This window comes from Hyla sarda, chromosome 1 (genome assembly GCF_029499605.1).
Source record: "Hyla sarda isolate aHylSar1 chromosome 1, aHylSar1.hap1, whole genome shotgun sequence".
Taxonomy (NCBI): domain Eukaryota; kingdom Metazoa; phylum Chordata; class Amphibia; order Anura; family Hylidae; genus Hyla; species Hyla sarda.
The window spans coordinates 306485244-306500625 of NC_079189.1; positions in this window are offsets into that span (position 1 = coordinate 306485244).

Below are 15382 nucleotides of genomic sequence, written 5' to 3' on the forward strand. Positions count from 1 at the left end.
TTACAGCAAAAGCGGGGTCGGGCAGACTGGGGGGCCCACCAGCCTGAACCACCTTTTCAGATGGCCCAGACTGCTGGAGAGAAGAATAAATAAGTCTGGTGACCTCTCCTTTTTTCCTTTTATTTCTCCTCTTCCTCTTGCCCTTCACCTCAGTATCTGGGCCCAAGTTATTTCCAAATGAGAAGTTCTCAAAATGGGTAGGTGACTCTTGGAGCACAATCGCCTTCAGCAATCCACCACCAATTAACCCATTGCTGCTGCCGCTGTCGTCACTGCTGTCATCTGACGTTACAGGCAGGGCTACCTGAGCAGGATTTATGTATGAACTCTGGGTTGTGTCCTCCTCCATTTCACTCTCCTCTGCACCACCATCTTGCCTCTCTTTAGCACCTTCCTCAGCACTGTCCTCTCTTTCTCCACCACCATCTTCCTCCACACTGTCCTCCTCAGCACTGTCCTCTCTTTCTCCTCCACCATCCACCTCCACACCGTCCTCCTCTGCACTGCTTTCGCTGTGACTGACCTCCTCCTCTCTTTCTGGGTTCTGCTGGCCTCTGAACCGACTTTCATTGCAGAGTTTTTCTCTGAAGATACCAGCCCCTTCCATGATCTCCTTCCTCACCCTTTCTACCTCCTCAACCTCTTTTTTCAGGGTGCGCACTTTAGCCGAATACACTGGCCTTAGATTTTTTGAGGTGTAATCAGCCTGGTAACGGGCAAATTTTAAGTCCTCTCTTAGCCCACGAAGCATTTTGCCAAGACGCTCATACTCCGCCATTTTTGCTTGGAGTCGGGACCCAAAAGTGGCCAAAGACTCCCTGGGACCCAATACCCCCCATTGCTGGGGTTCAGAGGTACCTTGCCTCCCCATGTTTCTCCTCAATTCCTCACCTTCTTGCAGGCCTTTACCTGCCGCCTTGCTTGTAGCCTTCCTTGCAGCCTTGCGGCTTCCAGATATGGACAGTGGAGTTGGTTCTGCATTTCTGCGGATCCTGGAGGATCTCCGTACCCCATCCTGGGAGTTGGCCGTTGCAACGTCACCTCCACCTCCCGCCGGCCTGGTACGGGAGGTGGGGACGTTGGGGTTCATGCAGGGAAGCCCTTCCCCGAAGGCTGCCACAAACCTGGGGGGGGGGGAGGGCTGGTGAAAATCCTGCTGCTCTCTGGTTCTCCTGGAGCTGACGATCACACAACCACACCCTGAACAGGAAGTAGTGCAACAGCTGGAGGCACCCTGTTTGGGAATCGCTGGCGTAGAATACCCCTATGTCCACCCCTATGCAAATCCCTAATTCAGGCCTCAAATGCACATGGCGCTCTCACTTTGGAGCCCTGTCGTATTTCAAGGCAACAGTTTAGGGCCACATATGGGGTATCGCCGTACTCGGGAGAAATTGCCTAAAAAATTTTGGGGGGCTTTTTCTCCTTTCACCCCTTATGAAAAGGGGAAGTTGGGGTCTACACCAGCATGTTAGTATACTTATAAAGAAACACTAGAGCCATAGCTACTGATAAAACTAGAATAATTTTATTAACACTCTTTAAAATCACAATCACAAATATGACTGCTGAATATTGTCATAATACAAGGTCAATGGTTGTAGACAGATAACTAATCCGAAAAGAAGGTGATAAGACAGGTATAGTAAATGTAACTGTGCTCATATATAGTGTATATGCAGTGAGATCTACAGCAGCAGTATTGGGTGTCCAATAGTAATGTCTGATGGGACAAAGAAAGGGGCATATAACCTCTACTGATGTGGTGTCCAGTTACCCGCTCAAGATAACTGGAATGGACACTAACGGTGCATAAAATAATAGCACTGAAAAAGCTGGTGCTCACTTACCCATGATAGAAACCTGTCACCACCGCCCCAACGTACGTTTCGTCAGCCTGGACTTTCTCAAGGGACGCTGTCTAAGTCCATGTTGCTCTCCCTTAAATAATCAGCCAAATGGCGCTATTACGCGCCGATCTGCCTGCTACGGCGCATGCGCCGGGCCGTAACCCGGATGGAAATCACTGCTCACCGCCGCGTCATAGCCAAACCGCGCAGGTCACTGATGCGTAGTATCCGGACATGCGCGCTCGGCCCCCAGACGCCCGGAGAGACAGTGCCAGGATTCGGGCCCGGCGCATGGGCACCAGACAGATCGGCGTTGACAACTGCAATATATGAAAAAAATAGAAGGCCCTAAACTCTCACCAACTGGGATCCATATAGGTCTGCTGCTGTAAGTCTCTTAGCAACATGTTTGTAAACATACATTCCCTATATATTTTAGTTTAAATAATAATATGCGTTACAAATGACAGTAATATACTGTATAATTACTGTCATTTGTAACGCATAACTGTCCATTCCAGTTATCCTGAGCGGGTAACTGGACATCACATCAGTAGAGGTTATATGCCCCTTTCTTCGTCCCATCAGACATTACTATTGGACACCCAATACTGCTGCTGTAGATCTCACTGCATATACACTATATATGAGCACGGTTACATTTACTATACCTGTCTTACCACCTTCTTTTCGGATTAGTTATCTGTTTACAACCATTGACCTTGTATTATCACAATATTCAGCAGTCATATTTGTGATTGTGATTTTAAAGAGTGTTAATAAAATTATTCTAGTTTTATCAGTAGCTATGGCTCTAGTGTTTCTTTATAAGTATACAAAATTTATTTTTTGAGCTATACTGTAGCATTGGTTCATAGACCCGCAGCGAGTTCTAGATATGGTTTATACACCAGTAGTCTCTATGTATGCTATACTACAACGCTGCTATTTTTTGTTGCTAACCAGCATGTTAGTGTAAAAAAAAAATGTTTTACACTAACATGCTGGTGTTGCCCTATACTTTTCATTTTGACAAGAGGTAAAAGGGAAAAAAGCCCCACAAAATTTGTAACGCAGTTTCTCCCGACTACGGAGATACCCCATATGTGGGCGTAAAGTGCTCTGGGGGCACACAACAAGGCCCAGAAGGGAGAGTGCACCACGTACATTTGAGGTGATTTGCACAGGGGTGGCTGATTGTTACAGCGGTTTTGACAAACTCAAAAAAAAAAAAACCCACATGTGACCCCATTTTGGAAACTACACCCCTCATGGAATGTAATGAGGGGTGCAGTGAGAATTTACCCCCCACTGGTGTCTGACGGATCTTTGGAACAGTGGGCTGTGCAAATTAAAAATTTTGTACAGCCCACTGTTCCAAAGATCTGACAGACAACAGTGGGGGTAAATGCTCACTGTACCCCTTGTTACATTCCTCAAGGGGTCTAGTTTACAAAATGGTATGGCATGTGTTTTTTTTTTTTGCTGTTCTGGCACCATAGGGGCTTCCTAAATACGACATGCCACCGAGCAAAATTTGCTCTCAAAAAGCCAAATATGACTCCTGCTGAACTGTGAAGCCCTCTGGTGTCTTCCAAAAGTAAAAACTTTTCAATTTTATAATTCAAACATAAAGTAGACATATTGTATATGTGAATAAAATTAAAAAAAATATTTGGAATATCCATTTTCCTTAAAAGCAGAGAGCTTCAAAGTTAGAAAAATGCAAAATTTTCAAATTTTTCATCAAATTTGGGGATTTTTCACCAAGAAAGAATGCAAGTTACCACAAAATTTTACCACTATGTTAAAGTAGAATATGTCCCGAAAAAACAATCTTGGAATCAGAATGATAACTAAAAGCATTCCAGAGTTATTAATGTTTAAAGTGACAGTGGTCAGATGTTCAAAAAATGGCCGGGTCCTAAGGTGTAAAATGGCTGGGTCCTTAACCCCTTAAGGACTGAGCCCTTTTTCACCTTAAGGACTCAGCCATTTTTTGCAATTCTGACCACTGTCACTTTAAACATTAATGACTCTGGAATGCTTTTAGTTATCAATCTGATTCCGAGGCTGTTTTTTCGTGACATATTATACTTAGTGGTAAAATTTTGTGGTAACTTGCATCCTTTCTTGAAAAATCCCAAAATTTGATGAAAAATTTGAAAATTTTGCATTTTTCTAACTTTGAAGCTCTCTGCTTGTAAGGAAAATGGATATTCAAAATATATATTTTTTTTATTCACATATGCAATATGTCTACTTTATGTTTGCATCATAAAATTGACGTGTTTTTACTTTTGGAAGACACCAGAGGGCTTCAAAGTTCAGCAGCAATTTTCCAATTTTTCACAAAATTTTGAAACTCGCTTTTTTTCAGGGACCAGTTCAGGTTTGAAGTGGATTTGAAGGGTCTTCATATTAGAAATACCCCATAAAAGACCCCATTATAAAAACTGCACCCCCCAAAGTATTCAAAATGACATTCAGTCAGCGTTTTAACCCTTTAGGTGTTTCACAGGAATAGCAGCAAAGTGAAGGAAAAAATTCACAATCTTCATTTTTTACACTCGCATGTTTTTGTAGACCCAATTTTTTAATTTTTGCAAGGGGTAAAAAGGAGAAAATTTTTACTTGTATTTGAAACCCAATTTTTCTCGAGTAAGCACATACCTCATATGTCTATGTTAATTGTTCGGCGGGCGCAGTAGAGGGCTCAGAAGGGAAGGAGCGACAAATGGTTTTTGGGGGGCATGTCACATTTAGGAAGCCCCTATGGTGCCAGAACAGCAAAAAAAAAAAAAAAAAACACATGGCATACCATTTTGGAAACTAGACCCCTCGGGGAACATAACAAGGGGTAAAGTAAACCTTAATACCCCACAGGTGATTCACAACTTTTGCATATGTAAAAAAAAAAAAAAAATTTCCCTAAAATGCTTGGTTTCCCAAAAGTTTTACATTTTTAAAAAGGGTAATAGCAGAAAATACCCTCCTAAATTTGAAGCCCAATTTCTCCTGATTCAGAAAACACCCCATATGGGGGTGAAAAGTGCTCTGCTGGCGCATTACAGGTCTCAGAAGAGAAGGAGTCACATTTGGCTTTTTTGAAGGAAATTTTGCTCTAGGGGCATGCCACATTTAGGAAGCCCCTATGATGCCAGGACAGCAAAAAAAAACACATGGCATACCATTTTGGAAACTAGACCCCTTGGGGAACGTAACAAGGGGTAAAGTGAACCTTAATACCCTACAGGGGTTTCACAACTTTTGCATATGTAAAAAAAAAAAAAAAATTACCTAAAATGCTTGGTTTCCCTAAAAATTTTCATTTTTACAAAGGGTTAAAGCAGAAAATACCCCCCAAAATTTGAAGCCCAATTTCTCCCGATTCAGAAAACACCCCATATGGGGGTGAAAAGTGCTCTGCTGGCGCACTACAGGTCTCAAAAGAGAAGGAGTCACATTTGGCTTTTTGAAAGCAAATTTTGCTCTGGGGGCATGCCGCATTTAGGAAGCCCCTATGGTGCCAGAACAGAAAAAAAAAAACACATGGCATACCATTTTGGAAACTAGACCCCTCGGGGAACGTAACAAGGGGTTAAGTGAACCTTAATACCCCACAGGTGTTTCACAACTTTTGCATATGTAAAAAAAAAATTTTTTTTAACCTAAAATGCCTCTTTTCCCAAAAATTTTACATTTTTTAAAAGGGTAAAAGCAGAAAATACCCCCCAAAATTTGTAACACAATTTCTCCCGAGTACGGCGATACCCCATATGTGGCCCTAAACTGTTGCCTTGAAATACGACAGGGCTCCAAAGTGAGAGCGCCATGCGCATTTGAGGCCTAAATTAGGGACTTGCATAGGGGTGGACATAGGGGTATTCTACGCCAGTGATTCCTAAACAGGGTGCCTCCAGCAGTTGTAAAACTCCCAGCATGTCTAGACAGTCAGTGGCTATCTGGCAATACTGGGAGTAGTTGTTTTGCAACAGCTGGAGGCTCCGTTTTGGAAACAGTGGCGTACCAGACGTTTTTCATTTTTATTGGGGAGGGGGGCTGTGTAGGGGTATGTGTATATGTAGTGTTTTTTACTTTTTATTTTATTGTGTGTTAGTGTAGTGTAGTGTTTTTAGGGTACAGTCACACGGGCGGGGGTTCACAGTAGTTTCACGCTGGCAGTTTGAGCTGCGGCAGAAAATTTGCCGCAGCTCAAACTTGCAGCCGGATACTTACTGTAATCCTCCGCCCATGTGAGTGTACCCTGTACGTTCACATTGGGGGGGGGGGGGGAACATCCAGCTGTTGCAAAACTACAACTCCCAGCATGTACGGTCTATCAGTGCATGCTGGGAGTTGTAGTTTTGCAACCGCTGGAGGCTCCGTTTTGGAAACAGTGGTGTACCAGACGTTTTTCATTTTTATTGGGGAGGGGAGGGGGGTTGTATAGGGGTATGTGTATACGTAGTGTTTTTTACTTTTTATTGTGTGTTAGTGTAGTGTTTTTAGGGTACAGTCGCACGGGCGGGGGGTTCACAGTAGTTTCTCGCTGGCAGTTTGAGCTGCGGCAGAAAATTTGCCGCAGCTCAAACTTGCAGCCGGATACTTGCTGTAATCCTCCGCCCATGTGAGTGTACCCTGTACGTTCACATTGGGGGGGGAAGAAACATCCAGCTGTTGCAAAACTACAACTCCCAGCATGTACGGTCTATCAGTGCATGCTGGGAGTTGTAGTTTTGCAACAGCTGGAGGCACACTGGTTGTGAAACACCGAGTTTGGTAACAAACTCAGTGTTTTGCAACCAGTGTGCCTTCAGCTGTTGCAAAAGCTACAACCCCCAGCATGTACGGACAGCGGAAGGGCATGCTGGGTCTTGTAGTTATGCAACAGCTGGAAGCATACTACTTTGGCTGGGGATGCTGGGGACTGTAGTTATGCAACAGCTGGAGACACACTGGTTTGCTACATAACTCAGTGTGCCTTCAGCTGTTGCAAAACTAAAACTCCAAGCAGTCACCAACAGCCAACGGGCATGCTGGGAGTTGTAGTTATGCAACCAGCAGATGCACTACTACAACTCCCAGCATGCACTTTAGCTGTTTGTGCAAGCTGGGAGTTGTAGTTACACAACAGCTGAAGGTACACTTTTCCATAGAAAAAATGTGCCTCCAGCTGTTGCAAAACTACAAGTCACTCACCTCCAACGATCCTCGCCGCACAGGTCAGTCCCTCGTCGTCGCCACCGCAGCCGTCGCTCCTGGGGCCCCGATCCCAACATTGACGCCGGGGACCGGGGTCCCCAGCACCTGGGGTGCACGTCCCGCACCCGCTCACGTCCTCCGGAAGAGGGGCGGAGCGGGTTGCGGGAGTTACACCCGCAGCAGGTGCCCTGATTGGTCGGCCGGTAATCCGGACGACGAATCAGGGCGATTGTGAGGTGGCACCAGTGCTACCTCACCCCTGCAGGCTCTGGCTGTTCGGGGCCGTCTCCGACGGCCCCGAACAGCCTGTAATTCCGGGTCACTGGAGACCCGATTGACCTGGAATCTGCCGCAGATCGCTGGACTGAATTGTCCAGCGATCTGCGGCTATCGCCGACATGGGGGGGCATAATGACCCCCCTGGGCGATATGCCCCGATGCCTGCTGAACGATTTCAGCAGGCATCGGGCACCGGCTCCCCTCCAGCTAGCGGCGGGGGGCCGGGATTTGACAGGACGTACTCAAACATCCTGAGTCCTTAAGGACTCGGAAAAGGGGCCGTTTGAGTACGTCCTGCGTCCTTAAGGGGTTAAGGGGTTAAAGGGGTATTCTGGTGAAAAACTTTTTTTTTTTTTTTTTTTTTTTTTAAATCAACTGGTGCCAGAAAGTTAAACACATTTGTAAATTACTTCTATTAAAAAATCTTAATCCTTCCTGTACTTATTAGCTGCTGAATACTACAGTGGAAATTATTTTCCGTTTGAAGCACAGAGCTGTCTGCTGACATCATGAGCACAGTGCTCTCTGCTGACATCTCTGTCCATATTAGGAACTGTCCAGGGTAAAAGGAAATCCCCATAGCAAACATTTGCTGTTCTGGACAGTTCATAAAATGGACAGAGATATCAGCAGAGAGCACTGTGCTCGTGATGTCAGCAGACAGTTCTGTGTTTCAAAAAGAAAATAATTTCCGCTGTAGTATTCAGCAGCTAATAAGTGCAGAAAGGATTAAGATTTTTTAATAGAAGTAATTTACAAATCTGTTTAACTTTCTGGCACCAGTTGATTTAAAAAAAAAATTGTTTTCCACAGAAGTACCCCTTAAAGGTTAGACACATTTATTATGTCTCATGCCACAAGGGGGTTGTCCAACCTAAAAAGTTATCTTCTATCCACCGGATAGAGTTTAAAGGGGTACCCCTTTAACCCCTTCATGACCCAGCCCATTTTCACCTTCATGACCTGGGCATTTTTTGAAAATCTGACCACTGTCACTTTAAACATTAATAACTCTGGAATGCTTTTACTTATCATTCTGATTCCGAGATTGTTTTTTCGTGACATATTCTACTTTATGTTATTGGTAAAATTTCAGTGATATTTGCATCCTTTCTTGGTAAAAAATCTAAAAATTTCATGAAAATTTTGAAAATTTAGCATTTTTCTAACTTTGAAAGTCTCTGCTTGAAAGGAAAATGGATATTCCAAATAAATTACATATTGATTCACATATACAATATGTCTACTTTATGTTTGCATAAAAAAATTGACAAGTTTTTACTTTTGGAAGACACCAGAGGGCTTCAAAGTTCCGCAGCAATTTTCCAATTTTTCTCAAGATTTTCAAAATCGTAATTTTTCAGGGCCCAGTTCAGGTTGGAAGTAGATTTTAAGGGTCTTCATATTAGAAATACCCCATAAATGACCCCATTATAAAAACTGCACCCCCCAAAGTATTCAAAATGACATTCAGTAAGTGTTTTAACCCTTTAGGTGTTTCACAGGAATAGCAGCAAAGTGAAGGAGAAAATTCTAAATCTTCATTTTTTACACTCGCATTTTCTTGTAGACCCAATTTTTGAATTTTTACAAGGGGTAAAAGGAGAGAAATCACCCTAAAATTTGTAACCCAATTTCTCTCGAGTAAGGAAATACCTCATATGCGTATGTAAAGTGTTCGGCAGGCGCAGTAGAGGGCTCAGAAGGGAAGGAGCGACAATGGGATTTTGGAGAGTGAGTTTTTCTGAAAGGGTTTTTGGGGGGCATGTCCCATTTAGGAAGCCCCTATGGTGCCAGAACAGTGGACCCCCTACATGTGACCCCATTTTGGAAACTATACCCCTCATGGAATTTAATAAGGGGTGCAGTGAGCATTTACACCCCACTGGCGTTTGACAGATATTTGAAACAGTGGACTGTGCAAATCAAAAATTTTATTTTTCATTTTCACAGACCACTGTTCCAAAAATCTGTCATACACCAGTGGGGTGTAAATGCTCACTGCACCCCTTATTACATTCCGTGAGGGGTGTAGTTTCCAAAATGGGGTCACATATGGATATTTATTGTTTTGCGTTTATCAGAACTGCTGTAACAATCAGCCACCCCTGTGCAAATCGCCTCAAATGTACATGGTGCACTCTCCCTTCTGAGCCTTGTTGTGCGCCCCCAGAGCACTTTGCGCCCACATATGGGGTATCTCCGTACTCAGGAGAAATTGCGTTACAAATTTAGAGGGTCTTTTTTCCCTTTTACCTCTTGTGAAAATGAAAAGTATAGGGCAACACCAGCATGTCAGTGTAAAAAATTTATTTTTTTACACTAACATGCTGGTGTAGACCCCAACTTCACCTTTTCATAAGGGGTTAAAGAAGAAAAAGCCCCCCAAAATTTGTAAGGCAATTTCTCCCGAGTACGGCGATACCCCATATGTGTCCCAAAACTGTTGCCCTGAAATACGACAGGGCTCCAAAGTGAGAGAGCGCCATGCGCATTTGAGGCCTGAATTAGGGATTTGCATAGGGGTGGACATAGGGGTATTCTATGCCAATGATTCCCAAACAGAGTGTCTCCAGCTGTTGCAAAACTCCCAGCATGCCTGGACAGTCAGTGGCTGTCCGGCAATACTGGGAGTTATTATTTTGCAACAGCTGGAGGCTCCGTTTTGGAAACAGTAGCGTACCAGACATTTTTCATTTTTTGGGGAGAGGGGGGCTGTGTAGGGGTATGTGTATATGTAGTGTTTTTTACTTTTTATTTTAGGTTAGTGTTAGTGTAGTGTTTTTAGGGTACAGTCACATGGGCAGAGGTTCACAGCAAGTTTGCCGCTGGAAGTTTGAGCTGCAAAATTTGCGCCATCTCAAACTTGCAGCACTCACTGTAAACCTCCGCCCATGTGAGTGTACCCTGTACATTCACATTGGGGGGAGGGGGCAAACATCCAGCTGTTGCAAACTTCGAGCATGCCCTTTGGCTGTCCGTGCATGCTGGGAGTTATAGTTTTGCAACAGCTGGAGGAACACTGGTTTGGAAACACTAAGTTAAGTAATAAACTTTCAAGTGTTTTGCAACCAAACTTAGTGTTTACAAACCAGTGTGCCTCCAGCTGTTGCAAAACTACAACTCCCAGCATGCATGGTCTGTCAGTGCATGCTGGGAGTTATAGTTTTGCAACAATTGCAACAGCTGGAGGCACTGAGGTAGGAAACGGACAATGTTTCCCAACTAGTGTGCCTCCAGTTGTTGCAAAACTACAACTCCCAGCATGCCCAGACTGCCCAGGCATGCTGGAAGTTGTAGTTCGGCAATATCTGAAGGATCAGATGTTGCCGAACTACAACTTCCAGCATGCTTGGGCAGTCTGGGCATGCTGGGAGTTGTAGTTTTGCAACATCTGGAGGTCCACAGTTTGGAGACCACTGTATAATGGTCTCCAATCTGTGCTCTTCCAGATGTTAGAGAACTACAACTCCCAGCATGCCTGGACAGACTGAGCATGCTGAGATTTGTAGTTTTGCAACATCTGGAAGAGCACAGATTGGAGACCATTATACAGTGGTCTCCAAACTGTGGGCCTCCATATGTTGCAAAACTACAACTCCCAGCATGCCCAGACAGCCAAAGGCTGTCTGGGCATGCTGGGAGTTGCAGTTTTGAAACTCTCAGAGGCAGCAGTGAGATCGCTTTACGGCGATCTCACTGCTGCCAATGAAGATGCCGCACTGCTGCCGGAAACTCACCTCCGGGACGCAGCGCCGCCGGGACCGCACGCAGGACGCCGGGACCGCACGGAGGACGCCGGGACCGATCGGGACACTGCTCCGACGGGTAAGTGATGCCGGGGGACGGGTCAGGGACACTTACCAGAGCGGTGTGTGTCCCGATCCCCGTGATCGGAACTCACACACCGCGCTGCTAAGTATTTTCATAGCGAAACGCTGCTATCAGCTGGTCAGATTTGACTAGCTGATAGCAGCGATCGCTGGGGGGGGGGGGGGGGGATGAAACTCCCCGTGGTCGCATGATAAGATGGCTGGCTATCAGTGATAGCCACCATCTTACTGGGCGCTGCGGGATGCCGCGAGTAGCGGCAGTAATGTTCATGACGTACCTGTATGTCATGGGTCGGGAACACTTTGCCACCCATGACGTACAGGTATGTCATAGGTCGGGAAGGGGTTAATGAAAATTCGTCAAACACCTGTGGGGTGTTCAGGCTCACTATACCCCTTGTAACGTTCTGTGAGGGGTGTAGTTTCCAAAATGGGGTCACATGTGGGTATTTATCTTTTTGCATTTTTGTCAGAACCGCTGTAAAATCAGCCACCCCTGTGCAAATCACCAATTTAGTCCTCAAATGTACATAGTGCGCTCTCACTCCTGAACCTTGTTTCGTACTCAGGAGAAATAGCGTTACAAATTTTGGGGGTCTTTTTTCCTTTTACTGCTTGTGAAAAGAAAAAGTATAGGGCAACACCAGCAAGTTAGTGTAATTTTTTTTTACACTAACAGGCTGGTGTAGCCCCCAACTTTTCCTTTTCATAAGGGGTAAAAGCCCCCCAAAATTTGTAGTGCAATTTCTCCCGAGTACGGAGATACCCCATATGTGGCCCTAAACGGTTTCCTTGAAATACGACAGGGCTCTGAAGTGAGAGAGCGCCATGCGCATTTGAGGACTAAATTAGGGATTGCATAAGGGTGGACATTGGGGTATTCTATGCCAGTGATTCCCAAACAGGGTGCCTCCAGCTGTTCCTAAACTGCCAGCATGCCTGGACAGTCAGTGGCTGTCCGGAAATTCTGGGAGTTGTTGTTTTGCAACAGCTGGAGGCTCCGTTTTGGAAACGCTGCTGTACAATACGTTTTTCATTTTTATTGGGGGGACAGTGTATATGTAGTGTTTTACCCTTTATTATGTGTTAGTGTAGTGTAGTGTTTTTAGGGTACATTCACACGGGCGGAGGTTTACAGTGGGTTTCCCTCTAGGAGTTTGCGCTGTGGCAAAAAACTCCCAGCAGCTCAAACTTGAAGCAGGAAACTTACTGTAAACCCGCCAGTGTGAATGTACCCTGTACATTCACATGGGGGGGGGGGGGGCAAACTTCCAGCTGTTTCAAAACTGCAACTCCCAGCATGTACTGACAGACTGTGCATGCTGGGAGTTGTACTTTTGCAACAGCTGGAGGCACACTGGTTGGAAAACCTTCAGTTAGGTTCTGTAACTCAGTATTTTCCAACCAGTGTGCCTCCAGCTGTTGCAAAACTACAACTCCCAGCATGTACTGATTGCCGAAGGGCATGCTGGAGCATGCAACAGCTGGAGATATGCAACTACAACTCCCAGCATGCCGAGACAGCTGTGTGCTGTTTGAGCATGCTGGGATTTGCAGTTTTGCAACATCTGGAGGGCTACAGTTTAGAAACCACTACACAATGATCTCCAAACTTTTACCCTCCAGTTGTTGCAAAGCTACAAATCCCAGCATGCCCACACAGCAAACAGCTGTCTCGGCATGCTGGGAGTTTTAGTTTTGCAACATCTGAAGGACTACAGTTTAGAGACCACTGTATATTGGTTTCAAACTGTAGCCCTCCAGATGTTGCTAGGCAACTCACCGGCTTCTGTAGGATCCAGGGAGCCGCATCACCGTCCTCTTCTGCCGCCGGTCACCACCTGCTGCCGCCACCGATGGGTTAGTGGACTTCGGCGCCGGTCCCTGTCGGTTTCCCCGTTCTGCCCTGCCTATTGTGGGTGGGCAGAATGGGGAAACCGAAAGTTAACCCTCCCGCCCCCGATCTGCTATTGGTCGTCGCTTCTTGACAACCAATAGGAGGGGTGGCACCCCTGCCACCTCACTCCTATCCCTACAGGGGGATCGTGGGTGTCTTGGACAACCATGATTCCCCTTATATTCCGGGTCACCATAGACCCGTATGACCCGGAATCAGCACAAATCGCCGGTGTGAATTCGGTCTGATGACCCCCCTGGGCATTTGCATGGGGTGCCTGCTGATCGATATCAGCAGTCACACCGGTATGGTCCCCGCCCCGCTGGGACCGAAATTCCCACAGGCGTAAATTTACGTCCTGGTTACCAGGGTGTCAGGACGTAAGCGTACGCCCTGGGTCCTTAACTGGTTAAACAGCTGCCCCCCTCATGAGTAGTAGGTGTGTGAGTGGTTGTTTATCAGTATTTTGCACCTGTGCGACCTCCCCTTATATAGCATTGTGGCTGATCTGCATCATAATGGTAAGGCTAGGTTCAGACTACGGAATTTCCGCCTGCAATTCCTCTTTGAAATTGCAGGCGGAAATTCCGCTTGCTAAAATGTATAGTGTAGTGAATGGGTTTCCGTTAACAAATTCAAACTTCGGAATTTGTGAACGGAAAATCCGCTTGGAAATTTCCGCCTGAAGAATGGGGTTGCTCTTCAGGCGGAAATCCATGTGGAACACATTGCAGTCTATTGGAGACTGTAGTGTCCGCGCAGTCCTAGCGCCGACTGATTCAGTCAGCGCTGGCCGCACTCGGAATCTCCGGGCAGAAATTCTGCCTGGAGATTCCGTAGTCTGAACCTAGCCTAATAGGTACCTATGTACCAGAAACCAGTAACCTGGCCTTTTTTCTGTGATTTTTTTTCTTCCTATTTTGGGGTGACATTTTGGTGGCTTCAAAACCAATTATCAGCTTTCCAGAGTTTCAACTTACAATGGTCACCCTGGAACCAATATACAGTATATTGTAACTGTAACCATTGTATTTCTAAGACAGTGGTCACTAAACTGTAGACCTCCAGCTGTTGCAAAACCACAACTCTAAGCATGCCATTATAAGAGCTGGAGGTCCACAATTTGGAAACCAAGGGGGAGATTTCTCAAAACCTGTGTAGAGGAAGAGTGGTGCAGTTGTCCATGGCAACCAGAGTGCGTCTTTCATTTTTCACAGGCCTCTTTAACCCCTTAACGACGCAGGACGTATATTTACGTCCTGCGCCGGCTCCCGCAATATGAAGCGGGGTCGCACTGCGACCCCTCATCACATCACGTCGGTCCCGGCCGTTGATCAACGGCCGGGACCTGCGGCTAATACGCTAATACCACACATCACCTGCCTCCTCGGTGTTTGATCAACGAATGACTGCTCCATGCCTGAGATCCAGGCAGGAGCAGTCAAGCGCCGATAACACTGATCACAGGCGTGTTAATACACGCCAGTGATCAGCATAGGAGATCAGTGTGTGCAGTGTTATAGCCCCTATGGGACCTATAACACTGCAAAAAAAAAAAAAGTAAAAAAAAAGTGTTAATAAAGGTCATTTAACCCCTTCCCTAATAAAAGTTTGAATCACCCCCCTTTTCCCATAAAAAAATTAAATAAAACAGTGTAAATAAAAAAAATAAAACATATGTGGTATCGCCGCGTGCGTAAATGTCCAAACTATAAAAATATATCATTAATTAAACCACACGGTCAATGGCGTACGCGCAAAAAAATTCCAAAGTCCAAAAAAGGGTATTTTGGTCACTTTTTAGAACATTAAAAAATGAATAAAAAGTGATCAAAAAGTCCGATCAAAACAAAAATCGTACTGTTAAAAACTTCAGATCACGGCGCAAAAAATGAGTCCTCATACCGCCCTGTACATGGAAAAATAAAAAAGTTATAGGGGTCAGAAGATGACATTTTTAAACGTATAAATTTTCCTGCATGAATTTATGATTTTTTCCAGAAGTAATACAAAATCAAACCTATATAAGTAGGGTATCATTTTAACCGTATGGACCTACAGAATAATGATAAGGTGTCATTTTTATCAAAATATGCACTGCGTAGAAACGGAAGCCCCCCAAATTTACAAAATGGCGTTTTTTCTTCGATTTTGTCACACAATGATTTTTTTTTTCCGTTTCGCCGTGCATTTTTGGGTAAAATCACTAATGTCACTGGAAAGTAGAATTGGTGACGCAAAAAATAAGCCATAATATGGATTTTTAGGTGGAAAATTGAGAGGGTTATGATTTTTAATAGGTAAGGAGGAAAAAATGA